This window comes from Passer domesticus, chromosome 13 (assembly GCF_036417665.1).
Source record: "Passer domesticus isolate bPasDom1 chromosome 13, bPasDom1.hap1, whole genome shotgun sequence".
Lineage (NCBI taxonomy): Eukaryota > Metazoa > Chordata > Aves > Passeriformes > Passeridae > Passer > Passer domesticus.
Window position 1 is genome coordinate 18,304,867 of NC_087486.1, and position 20,878 is coordinate 18,325,744.

Here is a 20,878-nt window from a genome sequence, read left to right on the forward strand (position 1 = left end):
TCCAAACAAGTGGCATCAATGGAGTAGCCTGGCTTCCAGGAGCTACTGGAGCTCCTGCTGGCTTCCTCCAGCCTGCCTTTGGAAAGCCTGCCTTGGGAAGGTCTCACTGCAGTGGACAAGTGTTGGATTTCTAAAATAGGCATATGAACAAGGGTATTTGTACTAAATGGGAATGAATTTATTTTTTCCCACTGGTTCCTCTGGCACAGACAGCTGGGCATTTGGAGTGATGGTGTTTGAAATGCAAACCACACCTCATTGGAGAGTTGTTCCATGCAATTCATCTGCAGAATGAGCTCTTGGTGCCTGTTTGCCATGTGCAGCCCCAGCCCAGCTCGGGCTGAGCAGCAGGACAAGGATGGCAGTGTCACACATTCCAATCCCCACTGCAGCCCACACTGCTTAGAGCAAGATGACTTGCAAACATCCAACAGGAATGAGGAAGATGAATCGTATGCAAGGTCAGGCGCAATGCCAGGAAGCCGAGAGAGGCAAGAGCAGTTAATTGCTTTAGATTCCAACAGCCCCAAAACGTGCCCTGTGTGCAGACATCCCTTCACCGCACAGCACCGGACCTCACTGTCCAAGCCAGCAAATAAAACAGGCAATGGAGGTGCTTGTCGTGATTTTTAATGTCAAAATTAGATTCACGGATGCCTTATGGTCTCTGTAATTACTAGACATCACTCATCATTTTTCCCAGCTCAAGGGATACTCTGTTATTGACCTCACTGGGAAGATATAAATACATTACTGAATGGAAATATCACCATTTACTGTTGTGGAAAGGTCTACACCATAGCTCAAAGGACTCTGAAATCTTTATCTCAGTGTACCTACAGCAGAGGAGAATGCCTGATACTTTTGATACGATGCCAAACCGCTGCTACCGAGGTCTTATCTTAAGGAGAAAAACCTATTAGAGGTTATTAAAGGAGAGCAGCAACAGCAAGCCACAAACTCAAAGTAATTCACTACAGTCAAACAGCTGAAAATCCGTGCCAGGCCAGCACAGAGCTGCCAGGGATGGAGTGGCCAGAGGCCATGGTGGGGCCACAGGATCTCCTTGAAGCGTGTCAGAATCACAGAGAGCCACAGAAGGTGGAAGAATGTTCCACCCCCTGGACGTGATGAGGACTGAGAGCAGGGGGAGGCCGGGCAGGTGTGGCATTGTGTGGGTCACTGCAGTGCTGAGGGGATCTTGTGGAGCTGTGTCTGGAGCACCGTGCTGGACATTGGGCTCTGTGGGTTACCTGGGAGGGAGGAGTTGCTCCCCAGCTCGTGTTTGTCACTCCAGAGCCTGTGATGGGACACTCCTGATGCCTCCCTGCTGGTGGCAGCCCCATGGGTCTGGTAGGAGGCACAGGAGGAGCTGTGGCCTCTGGGGACCTGGCAGAATGGGAGGGAGAAGGGATGTGGTGAGAGGCACTCATTTCACTGAGATTGGGGGGGTTCATGGTGTTTTAGGATGGAACCAACCATGGCTGTGCCCTCTGCAAGGGCTGTGATCTGAGTGAGCGCCTGTGGTGTGAGGAACTGTAAATTGATTTGTCTGGGCTTAGGGCAGGGCACCAAGGGGAAGCCTCCAGGTGTCACAGGGCTCAGCCACGTCCCAAGGGAGAGGAGCAGGACAGCCCAGGAGAGGGCTCTGGGGCCAGGCTCCCTATTCCATCCCTGCTGGACCTCGAAGGATGGACACCAGCCAGGGCCTGGCCAAGCTGGCATCCCGTGGAGAGAGGGAGCTGCAAATTACAGCTTCTCTGCCTGCAAGAGCTCATTATTGCTTATTGAGCTAGGCAGGTTTCTCTGCTTTCTATTTTGGGCCAAGCTCCCCTTGTATTTATTTACAATCAGTAGAGCAACTGCTAGACACTGGCATCGAAGAAAATTGCTGTGAAAAGCAGGAAATTGGCTTCTCACCTTATGAGGGGGCTGAATCTGCCCTGAGGGACCAGCCCTGCAGTCTGCCCCACACCCCCAGCCCCATGGCTTGTCCTGGTGCCTGTCACCAGGTTTCAGGTCTCACGGGTGTGTCTGAAGCAACCTCCGGTGGTGGCTTGAGGAATCCTGGCAGCAAATCTGCTTCAGGTGGTCAGTGCTGCATCTGATCCCAGAACACGTGTCAGCAGCCACAGCGTTTGCTCACACATGTTTTTGAAAAGTACCAAAAGACTTTCAGCAGTGCAGTTATCATCAGGGACTCACTTTGAGAGGCTGGAGGAGTGGGGAAAGCCTCCCCAGAGGCCTGTGAGCTGCACACCCCACGTTCTGTGTGGTTCTGGGCTCTCCTGTGCTACCAGGCACCCACACCCAGCCAGGCATTGCTGCTCCTGAAGTCATCACAATTTCCAGGCTGGAAGATGGGAAAGCTGCTGTGCTGGTGTGGCACCTCCCAAAAACAGGCCCTCAGTTTTGGGAATGGATCTTGTCTGGCCTCTCTGTGCCGGGGTGCTGAGCCCTCCAGCAAAGCCTGGCTCTGACAGCTCAGCATGGCTCTGACAGTCCCCAGTCAAACCAGTCCCTCAGAGGAGGAAAAACTGGTGAGTGCCTGGGCATCCTCTCTGCCTGGCCCTGTGTAACCACCATGGCAGTGTCTGTAAGTGGTCTAACTTATTAAAGTTCAGGCAGCAAGGGAAATGATGACCTTTTGCATTTTGCCCAGAGCAGGCAAAGGGAATGTAATTATAATTTCATGTAATTCATCTCCTGACACTGTGTAACAGCTGAACTTGGTCAAGGCAGGGATGAGGGAAGGTCAGGAGGAGGGGAGCTCCCCAGCAGCCAGCCCCGAGCAGAGCCACCCAGTCCTGCACAGCTCAGCTGCCACCACGAGAGTCCCCAGCCTGGCCTGGGGGCAGGTGGAGCCTCTCCTGCTCACAGGAGGCTGCCGGGGCTATTAGCTCAAAGCTGCTGTGATCACGGGCCAGCAGGTAAACAACTTCCCAGCCCACGGGAACATCTGCTGTGGCTGGGACCATGTGTCTCCCTTCCCTTCCCTTCCCTTCCCTTCCCTTCCCTTCCCTTCCCTTCCCTTCCCTTCCCTTCCCTTCCCTTCCCTTCCCTTCCCTTCCCTTCCCTTCCCTTCCCTTCCCTTCCCTTCCCTTCCCTTCCCTTCCCTTCCCTTCCCTTCCCTTCCCTTCCCTTCCCTTCGTTTTTTGGGTTGTGCTTTTGGGATCACACCATACTCAAAACCCCTCTCTGGCAGTGGGGACAGGTGAGGGGTTGTGCCCCTCCAAATCCCAGAGCTGAGGATGGAGCAAACCTCCAAACCCAACCCCGTGGCTCTACCCTTAAATAAAGCTTTTCTCCTGTCCAAACATGCTGTACCTGAAACCCCCACACTGCCAGCCTCCTGTTAAATAGTACCTTGTTAATTTGCTCTGCTGTCCCTGGGTTGGAGTGCTTCCCTGAGGTCCATAGGGGATGGAGGATGGACCAGCAGTCTCACAGCCCCTCAGGGTGGGCACCAAAGCCCTCTGTGCCACCGTGCATGGTCAGGACTGGCAGGCGGTGTCTGCAGGGCGCTTTATGAGCAGAGCAGGCACCATGTTTGCAGAAACAACATTACACCTCTTTAAAAGCTGGTGCCACCTGAAATCTATTTCTCATCCCTGACTGATTAAATTCTGCTAGCTGGAGATTTTATCCCAGAGAAATCCTCCAGGAAGCTCTAATAGCAGAGTCAATCTTTATAACATCAGGCACAATAAAACAAGAGTCCTCGTTTTGCCGGAGGTTTTATCTGCAGGTGTGTGGCTCCCTGTGCCTGCCAGCCCCGTTACCAGCCCTGCACCCAACAGGAGTCATTAAATATTTATTTAAGAGGTTTTCATTCCTGAATGGTGAAATAGAAACCAGCAATCATTAAATGGGTTTGTTAAGATAAACAGTTTAGAGGAGAGAGCACAGTGCTGCCTAGCCCGGGGCACTGGGCAGTGGGATGCAAGGGCTGGGGCTGGTTGCTCTTTGCTTCTCTGCTGCTCCAGGGGAGATCCCAAGGCAGCACTGGATAAATTACCCATGGGGTTTAATTACTGGATGAACGTGGGTGATGCAGAGCCCAAAGGGGCTGTGACACAGGCACCTGGCACCCAGCACTTGCAGTCCGACAGCCATAGTGTGCCAGGGCTGTTGGCCATGGGAGAAAGCAGCAGGGATACTGGTTAGGGAGTTTTTGTCATCAAATTTGTGGCACTCTGGATTCTCAAAGCCCAGAAAAATGCCCCAGCTACCACAACAGAAATCCCTTCATCAGCATCAGGCTGCTTGGGCAGCATTGCTCTTCCACAAAGGCTCCAGCAGTGAAAATAATCTCATCAGTATCAGCCTCCAACTCATCTCCCACCTCACCCTGTGTGCCTCCTGCGGGTCTGTCACAACAGTCAACCTAAAGCCCTCAGCAAATGTCTTTTTCATATTAAAAATGACCCTGACCTCAGCTCGGTGAGAGATTTGCCAGCATTTCCCACCCTGCACATGCTCTGGGTTTGCCTTCCTGATGGCAGGGCAGGACACCCCTTTAGGCTCCCCAGTGCCTGCACTGAAAGGTGTTTCATGGTTTCGCTACCACTTTAAAAGACCCTTCTGGGCTGCTCTCCCCCAGCTGGCCTGTGCCAGCAGCTGTGGTGGGTGAAATGGGCTGTGCCACAGCACGGGGTTTGGCAGCTTTGGTGCTGCTGAGGGAACTGGGTGTGCAGCAGGAGGTTGGGAAGTGGGCACCCCCTCCTTTCTGCTGGGTTACACCCCGGTCTCACTGACCCACGGAAAAGCTGGCTGCTGCTGGGGTAGGGACACCCGAGCCCTTTGAAATGCAGAGCCAGAAATTCGTGCTTCTCATCTTGCTGCTGAGCTGATTTGTCTTTCCAAATCTATCCCAACACTTATGGCTTTTATCAGGAATTTTTCTTCATTTGAGCATGTTAGAGGTGAGAGCACAGCAATTGAAATAATGCAGCTCTACCACCCATGGATGGATATTATACTCACCCTGTTATTTTGTAGCATTAACAAAAAGAAAGCATCTGAGGTATTTTTGAAGCACAGACTTTCCAACATGGCAGAAGGGAAGGGGTTCTTTTGGTGGATGCAATTTAATTGTGCCACAAAGCACCCAGGAGCCGAGCTGTCATCCCGGGGCTGCTGCCCTGGGCTCGCTGCAGAGCATGGGGCACACTGCCCCTTTAGCAACCTGCACACTCCTCTGCCCTGCCTGCAGCTCTCCAATCCCTCCTTGCCGCAGTTTAGAAAGCAGTTTGCCAATTACCCTCGATCTGCATCAAGCTGAGAGCCTCTGTGTCCCACAGAGATGATCCAGGTCCCTGCGGGTGTCTGATCCCAGCTGTGGCCACCACGGCCACAGCAGTCTGGGGAGCTGAGTCCCCTCCAGGTGGGACTTTGCAGCCCCTCCTGAGCTGGCCCAAATGTCTCTGTGCTGTAGGAGGCAGGCCCCCTTGTTCCAGCACAATCTCATTCCCTGTCCTGGCCCATGAAGACCCCAAAGCCCACTAAGCCTCCAGCAGGACCGGCCAAGCTGGACGAGGGATGAGCCTGCTGGAATCAAAGGGCATTTTGAATGCCACACAGCATTTACATTCAAAAGTCTCCGAAAGGTTTGGGATTTATCTCCATGCTGGGAGGGAGCCTTATTAGTGGCTTTTGGGTACACTGCTCCTGAATAATGAGGACAATCCTGTCTCAGGAAGATAAATCCCAAAATAATGATGCCATTGTCTTTCCTTATAACTCCCCGTCAGCCCCTCATTTAACTGCTGGTTTACCCAAAGATGGTGACTGGCTGGTTTAGCACAGGAAGATAAAACAATGCTTTTTAATTGCCACCCAGTCTAAAATTAGCCCTTTCTTTGGCTAATGAGCAGCCCTTTGGGGAGCACAGTTAGAGCAAGGCCAGCTCCAGCTCCTCCTCATGGCTGTGCTGGATCTGCTTCTCCATGTCCTGCAGGACATCATCTGACCCTCCAGAGCAGTGCATGCTCTGCCCCAATCCCTCCTTTCCTCCACCTGCCTGCTTTGCACAGCAATACTGGGGAAAGGTTTCTTCAGCTTTGCAAAGTCTCCTTCAATTACCACATGAAAAAGAGTGGCTGAAACAACCTGAGGACAGAAATACTGCCTGGAAATAAATTTGGGAGAATATATTTCTGCTGTGACAGGTATGGGGAGTGCCAGAGCTGGACTAAACAGGCAGGAGGCTCGTGGGTCATTATGAGTTCGACTCAGTTACCAGGGGATGCAGAGGTAGACGGAGATGGATGCATTGTAAGAAGGTTTTCTGGAGATGATTTGAGCAATTTCAACTTGCTGCCATGGTTGGGATCGACTTGAAAGTTTCCTAATGAATTTCTTTGTCAGGAGGAAATTGGGCTGTTGAGTAGAGGAATGTGCAGAATAGAAAAGCAGGGCTCTTTCTGTTGAAAATCCACCGGTGAAAAATGCAGCTACAGCTAAAATTCCTGTACCTCCTGGTGTGGAGGCTCTGGGGGTGTCCCTGTGTCTGAAGACAGGGTTTTGCAGGAGCTGCCCTGCTGCAGGCACAGGAAGGATGAGGTCATGGTGAGGACCTGGCAGCTCCTTAGAAGGAGAAGTTTGTCCTTGGGATGCAGGATCAGCCTGGAGGCTCCTCCTGCTTCTTTTCCCCCATAATGTGACACTCTATGAATATTGTAATGAATACAGTTATGCCCTGAAAAAAAAAAAAAAGAAAACTCATTTATTTATGAGGTTATTTGATTTCCTCTGAAATGCCTCATCTAGCAGCCCCCTCCATTAGAAACCCTCTGAAGCCATGCAGGAAAAATACAAGGCTTATTATTTAAATTAATAAAGCAGCTGCAAATTTTTGCTGCATTTTAAAACATTACTATTGAAAATATTCTGCCATGGATCATTTTCCTGCGGTTTTCTTCCTGAATATTCCTAATTATGGCTATAATTAATTTTAACGAGTCATCCACCATCAATTCCATCGTAACTTGCAAGTGTCCTGCAGCTGACTTAAAAAAAAAATTCAAAGCTTTGCCCTCCTTTGGCTGCCTCTGTAATGAAACCTGGGATTACTTAAGGAATTGGCACTTGGCCCCAGCAATGCAAAATTGCCTGGTCCTCAGTCAGAGCTGCTGCTGTCCAGCTCATGATGGATGGCGTCATTCAGAGCTTTTATAGGCCCAGCGAAAGAGGCCAATCTGTCCGAACTGATAAATCTCAATCTTCTGCAATATTTCATGGTTCTACCAGACATCTGTATGGAGCCAATGTGACGCTTCATTTTCCTGAGAAAACAGCTCCTCCAAGGCCAATGGCCAACACCAAAGTCCTTGGACAAACTCTGACCTCTGGAGAGGACAGTGGGAAGGTCCAGGTGGAGGATGGAAAAGAGGCTGGGAAGATCTGGATGGAGGTTGGGAAGGTCTGGATGGAGGAGGTGGATGGAGAAAGGTGGATCAGTGACTGCTTTGGAGTCTCATCTCCATCTCCCACACCACCAGACCTTGCTATAAGAAGAGTTCAGCTGCTTGTGGACACCCAAGGGCATGGTAGCCCTCAGGGGGCACCTCAGACTGAACTTCACCATGTTGTTCTTGTAAGGGCAAGGAAGAAATTGAGCTACCAAAATAGAGAGAATTTCAGACCAGGGCTAGCAAGCGGGAAAACAAGCCAGGCCTTTCTTTAATTCTTGCATGAGTGTATTCCTGGCATTCCTCTCCCTTGATTTCCTTTGTCTTTGCAAATCCATCCAGAGCTGGACCACAGGGCTGGGGTTGTGGCAGCAGAACTCGGGGTGTGTTCATGCCTACTCCCACAAATCCAGGCTTGGACTATTGCCACTGGATGGGAAAATGAACTTTTCCTGCTGGGCTGTTGCTGTGATTTTCTGTGACCCTTGTTAGATCCCCTGCCAGCTAAGCTGGGGCTGCCTTGAAAATTGAGAAAACACTGAAGCACGGTCTGGTTTTATCTGCTGGTGCTGCACTGCCAATTCACAGCCTGTGTTTTCAGAACACCATGCACAGCAAAACGTTCCTGCATGCGTTCAAGTGATGTGCTGAGGTTTCTCTGCAACCCGTGCCATCATCCTGGGGGAATGCTGCTCTCTCCTCTTGGGCTGGGCCTCTGACACCGGTGCCTTAGGGTGCCAACAGTCCCTGAAGGACAAATACCTGGGATGCCATCAGGAAATCAGGAGTAAAAGGGGGCCCAGAGCCATAATTTCACTTTAAATGCTCGATTCCCAAGCCTTTGGTGCCTGCTCAGATGCCCATCCTGGTGGCAGCGTGCCTGGCTCCCAGTTAGTATCCAGAGCAAGGAAAGCAGGCAGGGAGAGCATTAGAAGCATTCAGTTGACTGCAAAGCCCATGAGGACATGAAATACGCCCTCTACATACACAGGGTTTAGTGACGATAGGAAAAGCAGCATTTCCTCTTTACTGCAGCTTGAAAGGGTGAAATCGAGGCTGACCAGCAGCCACTGCTTTATCCTCCAATTTACTGCTCTCACTCCCAGCCTGGCCCGAGAGCCGGCTCCCTTTGTACCATTTTTCTATTAGTGGGTTTTATTTGTGTCCAGAGCTTTGTACCTGCAGAGCCAAACCTGCCTTGGCTCCTGTCTGGGCAGTGCTCCAAGCCCCGCTGAGCCTTGAGAGCTGCAGGACCTGGTGGGGTGGTGCTGGATGGTGGGACTAGGAATTCTATCAGGGTACAGTGCCAAGAGCAGGGTAGAGCCGTGGGGGCTTTATATTGCACAGTCAGACCAGGAACAACTTAAGGAAAACAAATGGATCCAGCCATGCCTCAGTTTCCCTCCCCATCCTGATTAACCCCCACAGGAGGCATCAGGTTGAGGAGGGGTGCGAGAGGCTCAGAGACCTCTTGCTCTGTCCTGGCCACCCATAAGGGACCCTGCCAGTCTAGGGGACCCTGGGACACCTGGGGCAATCCTGATTTTCACACAGCCTCTGCTTCCCAGCAGGCTCTGGTGAGATTTGCTGGAGGTGCCTGATCTATCTCTAAGCATTGTTTTCCAGCTTCTGCCTGGCCTGGGGTCTTCTGTATCTTCCTCTGGCCTCCTTCCCAGCCCTCCCAGAGCCCAGAGAATAAACCCAGTTAAAGTTGCCCTGTGCTTGGCTGAAGACATTTAATCACTGTCTGGACATGATGGAAATATGAGCTGCTCCTGTGCCAGTCAGGACACGCTCCTCTCGCACAGACGAAGATGAGCAGGGAGTCATCCGAGCATGAAATAGTTGTCAGGCTTCCAGAGGGTCACAAGATATATGGATTATGAAGTAGAGACTCCCACAGATCTCAGATTATCAAACACAAAGACTGCAGAAGATTCCTCCAATGGCAGGAGTGCTGTCCTGAATTCAGAGCTGGGCTGGAGCACCAGTCCAGGGGCTGCTGGAGTCCACGGGGCTCTGCTCACTCAAACTTGAGTTCAGCCCAAATTCAGCTGTCCCTGCACAGAACTTCTCAGTATCAGAACCATCTCATGCCTGTTTCTGTCTCCAGCTCAAGGGAGCGGGCAGGTTTTGGGTATGGTTCTGCCCTGGGGAGCAGAGGCCACCCAAAGGTCAGAGCACTTGGAGGAACTGGAGGTTGGAATGAAATTGGACACTTTGGGAACAGGAATGAGCAGGATTGGCAGTGTTAGGTTCAGTGGGAGCCATTTCGTGGGTGTGGATGAAGTGCCTGTAGAACAGGCAGTCACCAAGGGAAACCTGTTGAAGTAGGGGAATCCCTGGGTGCCTGACATTCATGGAATGCTTCTGCTCATGGCAGGTCCCTGCTGTGCCCCTGAGCCCCCTCCCAGAGCCCCGGAGCTAAGGAGGAGTGAGCCACCACACCACAGGTGTTGGTGCTCAGAAGTGACAAGGCTCCCTGGGATTTTTCAGTGCCCTTGGCTCTGAGCTGCACTGTGCAATAACCTCATCCCCCTTTCCCACAGCCTTTTCCAGGTCGCAGGAGCTGCAGCTGAGGGTCACTCCCTGCTCTGTCTCAGTGCTGGTAGCTGGGAGCACGGCCCTGGCCAGGAGAGCCTTGGCATGGGCTCAGGGACCTTCCAGCCCCAGGTCAAACCCTGAGGTCACCTCAGGCTCTGCCTACTGCAGATTTCAGAGGAACAGCACAAAGGCTGCCTGTGAGCCAAGGAGCCAACAGAGAGCTGCAAGCACCTCTCCCTCTCCGTGTTTCTCTGCCTGTGCCCCTCCCTATCCTTCCAGCCCCCCAGCACTGAGGAGTTTCCCTGGTAGATCCTTACAGAGCCCCAGCTCACCACAGCCAGGCCTGGCAGGGAGCACAGCCCTGCACCACCTCAGCTCGGTGCACGACTGTTCATTCTGCCTTTCACCACCACCCACCAGTTGTTCCTCCCCAAAGCCCAGGCTCAGCCCAATTTGAATTAATTGCAGGAGTCAGACGTCAGCTGCTTTTATGTAACGCTCCCGTGTAATTCCATCTCCTCGTTTCCGCTCCCCCACTAATTTATTCACTCCAGGTTTCTTTAAATCAGCCCAGCCTTTTTTTCCTTCTTTTTTTCCCCTTTCTACAAGGTCTCTTTGTAAATCACGTTCCCAATCCAAGGCCTTGGCACTCCCTAGGTAGCCAGGGCAAGCGGGAGCAAGCCCCAGAGGACTGGAACAGCAGGGCAAGCACCCTCTCATGGGTTTTGCTGTGCTGAGGCTGCCCATGATTCCCTCCTTCCCTAATTACTTCTATTTCAGTGTTTTCTTCTACTGCTTCAGCAAAGAAACAGGCTAGACTTTAAAACTTGCAGCGTTAACATATGTAATTTTCTTTATTATTTCCACTGATAAATTGTGAAGATTTGAAGTACAGTTATTGTTCTCCAATAGAATAAGATGAAGAATTACCCTGTGCACTTATTGATCTTCAGTAGGTTCAATACTTAGAAAAACATCTCCCTGAGGAGCGGGCCTTGCCCTCCGTTTCCTCTCCCCAGCTGTGCTGAGAGGTGCTGGGATGTGCTGGGCTGGAGCCCACGGATGCAGCAGAGCTCACTGGCCCCACCAATGAGCCACCTGAGGACCCATGGCTCTCTCAGCACTCCTTCTCACAGAAATGCCTCTTCATTTAGCTCTTGTGTTGACAGGGCTCAAATTAAGAGGCAATTGAGGCGGCTCTCACGCTGAGAGATGTTCACGAGTCCTTCTGAGCAGGCAAAGGGGCTTGTAGAGAACCCAGCACCCCAATTCCTGCAGAGCTCAGGGGATAATTACCTCAGGCTTCATCTCCACATCAGGGTTAACCCCTCACTGCTTAATCCACCCCCATGTGCCAGCAAACATCCTGAGCACAGTTAGGCAGGGACTACCCATCACCATGCTGGAAGAGTCCCAGAGTGGGCTTGGTAATACCTGGGCCCTGCAAGAAGAGCTATGGAGGTATTAGGACCAAAAATCATCTTATTTGCTTATTGATTTCCAATAAAATCTAATAATTAGAAAAATAGCCCTGCCGACTTGTGTGTGCCGTGCATACAAAGGAAGGAGGCAAACCCCCTCGGGGGGGTGACAGTGCTTCCATAGCAGCCCTGCCATCCCTCTGGGCTAACAGACCCTGCAGCTGGCAATAGCCCGTGTCCTGAGGGAGAGAGCAGAGAGCATCAGTGCCAGGAGCCTGGGACATCCCTGGGGCCAGGGAAGGGCTCTGTGAGGCAGGGGCTGTCACAGCCAGGAGCCAGCACCGTGCTGTGGGTATGGGGCACCTGAGTGCCAGCAGTGACACTGCAAACCCCTGTGTGACCTCGTCCCTGCCACCACCACCCACAGCCCAGCTTGCACCAGTGGGGAGACGCAGCCATGGCAAAGCTGGTGCTGTGGCTCTGAGCAGGTAGGGCCAGGCTGGTCCTGCAGTGACAGAAGTGTCACCTCGGCCAGCGCCATCACAGGGCCATGGTGACGCTGCTGAGGATCAGCTGTGGTTCCTGTGCAGATAAATAAAGTATTTTTCTCTCTGCAGGTTCCTAATATAGTGCCTTCTACCCTCTGTAAATAGCACACTGGAAGAGTGGTTTGTCAAAAGCGGGTCTGGGGAATTGTCTGAACTCAGCCTTTGTGATGAAAGGCTCTGAGCTGAGGGCCCCATCCTGCACGGGGGTGGGGAGCTGGGGATAGCAGCAGCACTGAAGTCAGAACATATTTGCTGCCCTTTCCTGCTGTTCTGCTGCCCAGACTCTGAGCAAAACACCCCCAAGGCGCTGATGTTCCAGTGCCAGGCACAGTGAGGGCTGTTACCCACAGCTTTGCAGGGGACTGTCAAAGTGATAGGGAGGTTTTTGCAAGAGTGCCTTTGATGTTTTGATGTTTTACCTTTGCTTCACGGAACTTTGGAACATTCTCATGCCAAACACCTGATTGTTTGCTTTTCTCTGCTTCCCAACCTCCCTGATGCCTCCTCACAGCTGCTCTGTTGCACCTCCTCTGTTATTGCATTTGCTCCTCTTCATACAAGCAAGAAAAGAAGCATTAATCACTGGAGTGCATTGCCCTTGCCAGGGATTTTGGGCAATTCCCAGAGCTGGCACCCCCACACAGGGTACAGCAGGGTAGGGCAAGGCCAGCCAGGGTAGGGCAAGGCATCACCCTTGGCTCCAGAAACCCCCTGCCCTGTCTAATGAGACAAAGAGATAAATAAATCACCACAGTGAAATAACACACAGAGAGTTCCCAGTCTGTGGCTCTTGGCCGTTCCCGTGGTGGTTTCACATGGCAGGACAAGCCACTTCTCACTCAGCATGTGTCACACTCAGTCCCAGCCACCTGTCCTGGCTCCTCAAGGCTCTCCCTTGTCCTTGGTATTTATCAGAGGAGTAACAACCAGGGAAGCAACTGGGAAGAGGCTCTACCCAGAGGGCAGGCATGCTCTGGGCAGCAGCAGAGTCGCTGCAGAGAGACAGCTCTGCACACAGGGGAGGGAGGTTCACTCATGTGGGGCTGGAACCATAGCTCCATCCTGCCAGGGCTGCCCCATTAGCATTCTGCACCAGCCTGGCTTTCATAAGCTGGTCTGACTCTGTAAGATAAAAAAGTAATAACACTGCCCTCCACTATTTATTAGCTGCCTTTGTGTCTCCCAGCAAAAGTCCTTCCTCCTCCCCGTGCTGAGCTGCTCCAAGATGTGATGCTGGTGTTCCACAGGCCCAGCACTCAGGGCTTCACCAGGCTCCAGGAAATCCATCTCCTGCCTCAGGAGTTGTATTCCAGAGATGACAGGCACCCGTTCAGCTCCTGCCCTGCCTTCCTGGATGCCCAGGGTGGCCTCCTGCTCCTGGGACAATTCCCTGCACCTGGCAGGAGAAAACATGGCAATCAGGGTCTATCTGGGTGAGGTTCCCACAAGGGCTTTATATATTCCCCCCACTTAAGGGCTATTAAATTGTTGGATTTTAAACTATTTTGCCTCCAAACTCTAAAATTACTACTTCAAACAAAACATGTGGTCATTGTTCAAGTTGGGCTGCCAGCATCTCTCTGTTCTTTGGGGTCCTGTGGATGTTTTTTGGCAGATAGGAATCCCTGGTGTCATGGCCAAGCTTTTCTGGGGTGTTTTCTTCACCTTGGAGCTGTGCAGTGTTTCCCTCTCTGCGCTCTGTCCAGATGAGGGACTCGAGCACCACTGTCCCTGCTCACCCATGATTGTGTTGACTGTATTGACTGAATTAATTACAGCTGAGCTTCAATATTGAAATTACTCAGACCTCTGGACAGCCAAGCTGAATCAATTAGTTTATTAGTGAGAGCCACAGCCAGCTGAGCAGCAGAGGGATGCTGCACCCTGGGAAAGGAGGCAGAGCAGCTGCCCTTCCTCAGAGATCATGTTTAAAGCAATCCTTGTGGGTTTGCCCTACATCAGATTGTTGTTTTAGCCCTGGTTCTCCAGACCTGGTGAGTATATGATTTAATCTGCTGTTTTCCAGGGCTGAGCTGGCTCCTTGGGCAGCTCTGCAGGAGCACACAGCATCCCCATGTTCTGCAGGGGGTGGGAAACGTGCCGGGGGGACAGGAAACTCAGAGTCTTGGTGGCTGTGACTCACATGGTTGATATTTGTAAGCTCCAAATAAAGATGTGGATAACAGCAGTAAAAATTTATCACCAGCTAATACAAAGATGTAGGATTGGGTTTAAAGTATGAAGATGTGCTGTTGGCATGCTTTATCAAACACCCCAGGATTTCCATCAGGGAATGACTCTCCAATGTGTACATGCTCATCTGGCTCACTGCAGCATGCCCTGGCTGTGACACTGGGAATTGGCTCTTTCCAACTCTCTCCAGCTCCAGGTGTGTCTCTGCCAGGAGGCTCCAGGTAGGATTTTGGCTCTGTCTGGTGCACAGCCCATTCCAGATTTAAATTCCTTCACCATCACTGCTCTGGCTGCAGAAACAGCGGTGCTATTGCACATCCAGGAGTCCAGCTGGAGATTCCTGGATTTTTTTGGAGAAGCACCTGGAAGGATGGAAATGCTGAACATAGGTGGCAGGGGGTGGCATTGCCATAGCAATTGTCACCTGAGAAACAGAGAGGTACAGGCATGCCAGAGCAGCAGTGTTGTCTCTTTTTTCCTGAGTAGGTAGGCTCAGTTTGGCTTCCAGCCCTAGTGAGGAAACGCAGAGCAGAGCCCAAAAGCAGCTCCTGCTCCGTGCCCCATCCTTGAACACAAGCCACCTCACAGCAGAGGGGTGGCCCATCAGGTGTCTCCTGTAGGTGTGTAAGAGGCTCAGGACCAAATGGAATGGGCTGGAACCAAGGGGATCAACCCCAAAATATAGAAGGTCCCATTGAGATCAGGGCTTCAGCTCCTTTCCAAGCTCAGCCTCCTCTTTGGACTAAAAAGCTTCTTTCCTCCTCCTGAAACTTCCAGGAGCAGAAACTTCCCAACCTCCTAAGCTGTCAACGTGTCTTGCTTAAATAGGATCTTCACAGGGATGCTTTTTGGATCCTTGCAGTTTTATTTATTTAGTTGGTTTAGTTTAAGATTAATCATAAATGGGGAAAGTGCCAGAGACATACAAAAGAGGTTCTAAATAATTCTGAATGATTGAGAGCACCATGATTAATGGGATCTGCTGATGCCATTTGGGTGGAAGCAGCCTTCCAAAAAATGGATTTATGTTAAATGGAAAAATACAATAATGTCATTCACAACAGGAGAAAACACAACGGCAGAACCTGCCCTGCATGGCTGTCACACAATTCAGCCTCACAACGAACCAAACTTAACTCCTCTAAGCTCACTCTGTCCTGATTCTAAATCCATTCATTAGATGTGATTATCTTCAGTCCTCCCCAAGTGTAATATATTCTTTCTTACAGAGTTCACCATGCTTCATATCAGGCATGGTTTAATATTTCATACAGTTCATTAAGTAACATGTTCAGTTCAAAATGCCCGACTCCTAATCCCATATTCATCCCTGTGAGAGCCCCAAGAAACAAAAAAAATAAAGGTGGGGGGGGATTTGTGGAGAGGCACGGGGTGAAGCGAGATGGTTCTGTAACCATCTGGTAATTAAAGGAATTTTGCCAAAGGAGAGGGAGTGAGGATGATCCTGGGCCCCTGCCTGTGGTGAGGCAGCCACGGGCAACGTGGCCCTGGGGCAGCACAGCTTGGAAAAGCACGTCTGGATTCTCCTTCATCCTCATCACACTGAGCAGGGCTGTGATTGCTCCCTCCTGCCATGCTCCAGACATGAACCAGAGAGAGCTGCTGCTCATCCCGTGCTCACCCCACGGATCTGATTAAAGCCATAAATCCTGCAAGTGAGCTGGGAATGGTGAACTCACTGAGGGCAGTGAGGGCTTTTCACAGGCTCGGGGTAGGTTTAGTCACCTGATTTTAGTTTGGGGTTTCCAGCTGAACCGCCCTGAGTGAGCTGCAGGCCCTGCCTGCCTCCATCCACACCAGCCTGCAGCCCAGCTCCTCCTCGGTGCCAGCCGGGGTGTCCTGCAGGGCACTGCTGCCACGGAGGGGACATGGGGCAGGGGGGCACAGCAAATGTCCCTGCATACTCACAGGACCATGCACAGCAAGGAGCACGCTCTCCCACAGCACCTTCCTCCACTTCAGAGCAGGACTCTGGCAGAAGGAGGTGAGGGAGGTAATTCACTCCACGCACAAGAAACTGTTTTGGTAGGAAGCTGGACAGAGCCAGCAGTGGGTGGGAATTTCTGCCCTGCTCCAGAATATGGTGAAATACTGGAAATTTCTCCAAGGAGGGTGAATCAAGTCTCTGCATCCATAAGGGCACTCTGTCTGATGGGCCAAGGCTTCTGTGCAGAGGAGTCTATTATTCCTTCATGTGATGAAAATTAATAATTTATATGTGGACAAAGTGACTCTGCCATAATTTCTTGTTAGCTGTGATTCCTCCTCAGTAGCCAGGGGATTCCAGAAAGGATCTGAGGAAGGAATAATGGGAATGGATGAAGGTGCCCCTGTGAAGAGCAGAATGAGCAGCCCTTGTCCCACTGCTCCATGAGTGCGTGGACTCCATGCTGGGACCAGACAATGCCCCAGCAAAAAATATCCCTGGCTGCCCCATGCACACCAAATGGAGATGTGTGTTCTATCCACCCTCCAGAGCTGGGAATGGCACCAGTGCTCCACAGGACTCCTCCGTCCCTGGCAGAGGGATCCTGGCAGTGCCTGAGCTTGGAAAGGAGGACCTTGGGGATGCTTTACCCAAAGGCAGGGAACAGCAGAGTGCCCAACCTGGGGCTGTCCATCAGAGGGGTGTTCTGGGGCATGGCTCTCACTTCTGCATCTCTCTTTTTGTCTCCAACACCTGCTTTCTCTAGCTGTGCACAAGTCAAGGCAAGGAGTGTCGCATTCCTTGTGTCACATTCAGCAGAAGGGGGGACTCTTTGGAGGCCTCCAGTTCCTGCTCCCTGGCAATCCCAGTCCTTCCTTAGGGCAGCTCCAACCTGCCAGCAGTAGATAAGCCCAATCGTGCAAAAATTCTGCTTTCAGCTGTCCCCTCACACACATGTTCAGTACCTGTTCCTCCCCTGGCAAAAGGAACCTGTGTTCACTGATAATTCAGTGTGCTGGCACCAGCAGTGGCAATGCAGGTGGTGCTCCAGGGCCGTGACACCTGGCTGGGGACACAACACCAGGTGTGGCCTCAGGGGCGATTTGTCCTCCTTAGTGGTGCTTTACACAAATGTTCCCTCACTCTCATCCTTCTCTCTTTCTCCCCTTCTCCTCTCAGCCCCCTGCTGCCCCATCCCAAGTGCCAGGAGCTGTTTGGTGTTGGGTGTCATCCTCCCCGTGTAGAAAGACAAATATTCCCCCAGTGTCTGGTAGACCCAAGAGTCAGGGCTGGAAGAGGGTTTTGGACCTGGGCATTTCAAAGGGGGGTGGATGGCTTTAGCCCCAAATTTTTTTTTTTTTTTTTCCAGTGCAACATTCCTGCCTCCATCACTGGGCTGGATTTCTGCCTTTTTTCCTTTTCCTCCTCCCACCAGATTTGCATGCACAGAAGAATCACAAGAACAGAAGGTGAAGCTAGATCTTTCTCCCCATTTTTTTTAAATTTTATTTTGGCATCCATTGCCTGCTTTTTGCCAAACTGCTCCAGTTCCTCTTCCCCAGTGCCCACGCTGCCTGCCCAGCATGGGGGACACGCAGTGCCAGGCATGGTGGCCATCAATTCCCTGCAAGAGGAGGAGGTGCCAGAAACACCAACCCAAAAGCCAGGGGAACACCTGTGTGGGTTTGGATCACCCTCTGACGAGGAGCTGGTGCACCAGCAGCTGAGCTGAGGTCGCTGCTGTCTCCCAGTGGGTGGGAAAGGCTCATCACACGGGTGGAAGCCTTGGAGCTCCCCACCTGCATCCTCACTGCCTCTCCTAAATGCAGTCAGCGTGTTTCATCATCCTTCCCACCTTTCTTTGACGCCTTCCCAGCTTTACTACATCCCTTTCCACCTGTGCAGTGCGCGGTGTGTGGGTGCACGGGGAATTCATCCAGTGGCAGCGTGACTGGGGCTGTTGAGTTCTGTTCTTCTCTGAGTAATCCCTAACACTCAAGATGCGTTTTTTCTTTTATCTCTGCTGAGCAATGAGCTGATGTTTTCAGAGAACTATCTATTATAACCCTGAGATCTTGTTCCTGAAAGTTAATAGTCAGCTCAGAGCCCATCATTTTATTTCTGAAGCTGGGGTTGGCTTCTCCCACGTGCGCCACTATTTATCCGCACTGCATTTCTCCTGTCACTTTCTTGGCCAGTCACTCACTTCAAGGTCCTTCTGCAATTCCTCACGGTCACTCCTCGTCCGTAATACCCTAAATAATTTGGAAGCATTAACAAAAAGCTTTCATTTCAGTCTCCACTCCCTTCTTGTCCCAGGCAGGCTCTATATAGGGTCTAGGAGAAATTTTGGGGAAACTCGTGGACCCACAGAAAAACTGTGTCCCATGGAAAGGGATGGGAGAGAAGAGCCCATGTGGCTGCCTGTGGTCCTGATGGCCATCAGCATCTGGAGACAGTGGGGACAGGCTCCAGGCAACCCAAGTGACAGATATCTGCAGGGACAACTTGTTTTGATACATTACCCCCAAGATTCATCAGTGAATGGGATTGAAGAGCCTTTAATGACCATAAAGAGTGAAAAATTCCAGTGGAGGAATGGCCGTGGCTTTCCTACTCAAGCAGATGCTCATCAGAATTGGTACTCTCCAGGGAATCGCTCCAGAAGGTGGATGGAATAAAGTGATTTTCAGTATTAAAAAAATAAAAAGAGAGACATCAGAGCTCCTGGAAGCTGTTCAGTTGGCACCGGGAAGGCTGCGAATAACAGACGCCCAAGGGAACCAATGTTTGAAGCCAAAGCAATTTGGGTAACAGGACAGGCTTGAGGGGAAAAAACCACACAGCTTTTGGATTCTGCTGCACATTGATACTAAAAAAGAAGCCACACATGTTGTGAATGTACAGCCCAGGAACACATTTTGTAGACACATTCCTAACGTGGCACGTGGTGTGCTCGTTCCTATTATTGATAATAGTTAACTGCAGCTCCTCCTCCTGCTTTTCCCTGCTCAGCCATGGAAAACATGGGATCCAGATGCTGTTAAACAGCTTTAGAAATTTCCAGGTGAACATATAGTGGCTGTTTTGAGGGTCTGCCTTGGATTCACACGGTTTACAGTGCAGAGCAGCTGTGTGCAGGGAGGGATGGATCCATTTGTTTCCCATATTGCCACCTAAAAGGGAGGGCTACATTCCATCCAAGTAGCTCTGGCATTGGCTTTATTTGACCAGTGAGGCCATATAGCAAGAACGACAGGATTCAATCTGACCAGAAGCACTTCTCTTAAAATGTCAGATGATGCCTTGGGCCCCCACAGAGCTGGGAGGATGTTTTCCTTCTGCAAACCAGAATCAAACCTCTCCATTCCTCTTTATCTCACTTATAAGCCCAGGGGAATCCCTGGGAAGCTGGTGATAAATCAACCTTTCTTTTGGAGGAGAGGAAGAAGTGTTCTTCATCTTCCTCTCCCCAAGCCACAGTCTAGCCTCTGTGCTCTTCACGTGTCTGTCTGTGTAAAGGGACAAGGGACATGTTACTGCTCCATGTCACAGCCATCTCAGCCAGGTCTGCAGAGCAACCCGGGCAAAAAAACGGGGAAGTTCTGCACCTCTGAGCCACGCTTAGTGCTGCTTCTGCTGGGACTGCAGCAGGACACTGACTGACACCTGCTAGTCTGCCATCACCCTTTATCACAAAATGGGCTGGCATGGAAGAGACCTTAAGAATCCCCCCTGTCAGGGGCAGGGACACCTTCCAGTGTCCCAGACCCAAGCCCTGTCCAGCCTGTCCTTGGACACTGCCAGGGATTCAGGGGCAGCCACAGCTGCTCTGGGCACCCTGTGCCAGGGCCTGCCCACCCTGCCAGGGAACAATTCCTAATTCCCAATATCCCATCCATCCCTGCCCTCTGCCAGTGGGAGCCATTCCCTGCGTCCTGCCCCTCCATCCCTTGTCCCCAGTCCCTCTCCAACTCTCCTGGAGCCCCTTTAGGCCCTGGCAGGGGCTCTGAGCTCTCCCTGGAGCCTTCTCCTCTCCAGGTGAGCACCCCCAGCTCTCCCTAGAGCCTTCTCCTCTCCAGGTGAGCACCCCCAGCTCTCCCAGCCTGGCTCCATGGGAGAGGGACTCCAGCCCTGGGAGCAGCTCCATGGTCTCTCTGGACTCTCCAGCAGCTCCAGGTCCTTCTGGTGTTGGGCATCCCAGAGCTGGAAGCAGCTCTGTGGTGGGGGGGGGGGGGGGGGGGTCTCACCTGAGTGGAGCAGAGGAGGTCTGCTGTGATTTGTGACAGTGTTGGTCTCATTTGAGTGTAACATTTTCTTTGTGGCTGGTAATACAGTGACCTTTCCATATATGACATCAATTCTACCTGAAACTTCCAAAAACTTATTTTATTAAAGATGTTGGAGAAATTTACCAGGCTGGTAAAACAACTCCATCCACATCTAGCATTGATATCCCAGCCCTGGGGGACGCAGGATGTCTCTGCCTGGAATGCAGATGGTCTATCACTGTCAGGAAAGCCCCCAGGTGCTGCTGTAGCACCATTCCCCAGAGAGATCTGGCATGGCTGCAGCTGCTGGTCCTTACTGCTGAGCTGTTCATCCACATCCAGGTCTCCTGCAGACTGATCCCTGGGGCTGATTCCCAGTCTCCTTGCTGGGGTCGCATCCTTACGTTATGGATACACATCATTCTCATAGCACGTGTGGTGTTTCTCCTGGAGTTTTCACACACAAACATTTCCCTTTTTCCCAAATCCACAGCAGTTTCCACCTGGGTCCTCTGCAGTACCAGTTTCCACCTGGCCTCTG

The 20,878-nt window shown here is 51.6% G+C and overlaps 1 long non-coding RNA gene across 2 annotated transcripts; it reads left to right on the forward strand.

Moving 5' to 3' along the window:
- Window positions 1-13,777: 13,777 nt before the first annotated feature.
- LOC135280131 (uncharacterized) lies at window positions 13,778-19,606 on the forward strand. Of its 2 annotated transcripts, none has more exons than XR_010347188.1 (3): window positions 13,778-13,919; window positions 14,204-14,339; window positions 17,436-19,606. It is a non-coding gene; the product is annotated as an uncharacterized LOC135280131 (long non-coding RNA). The 2 variants fall into 2 exon arrangements; XR_010347189.1 differs by having other exon boundaries at window positions 17,502-19,606.
- Window positions 19,607-20,878: the final 1,272 nt, after the last annotated feature.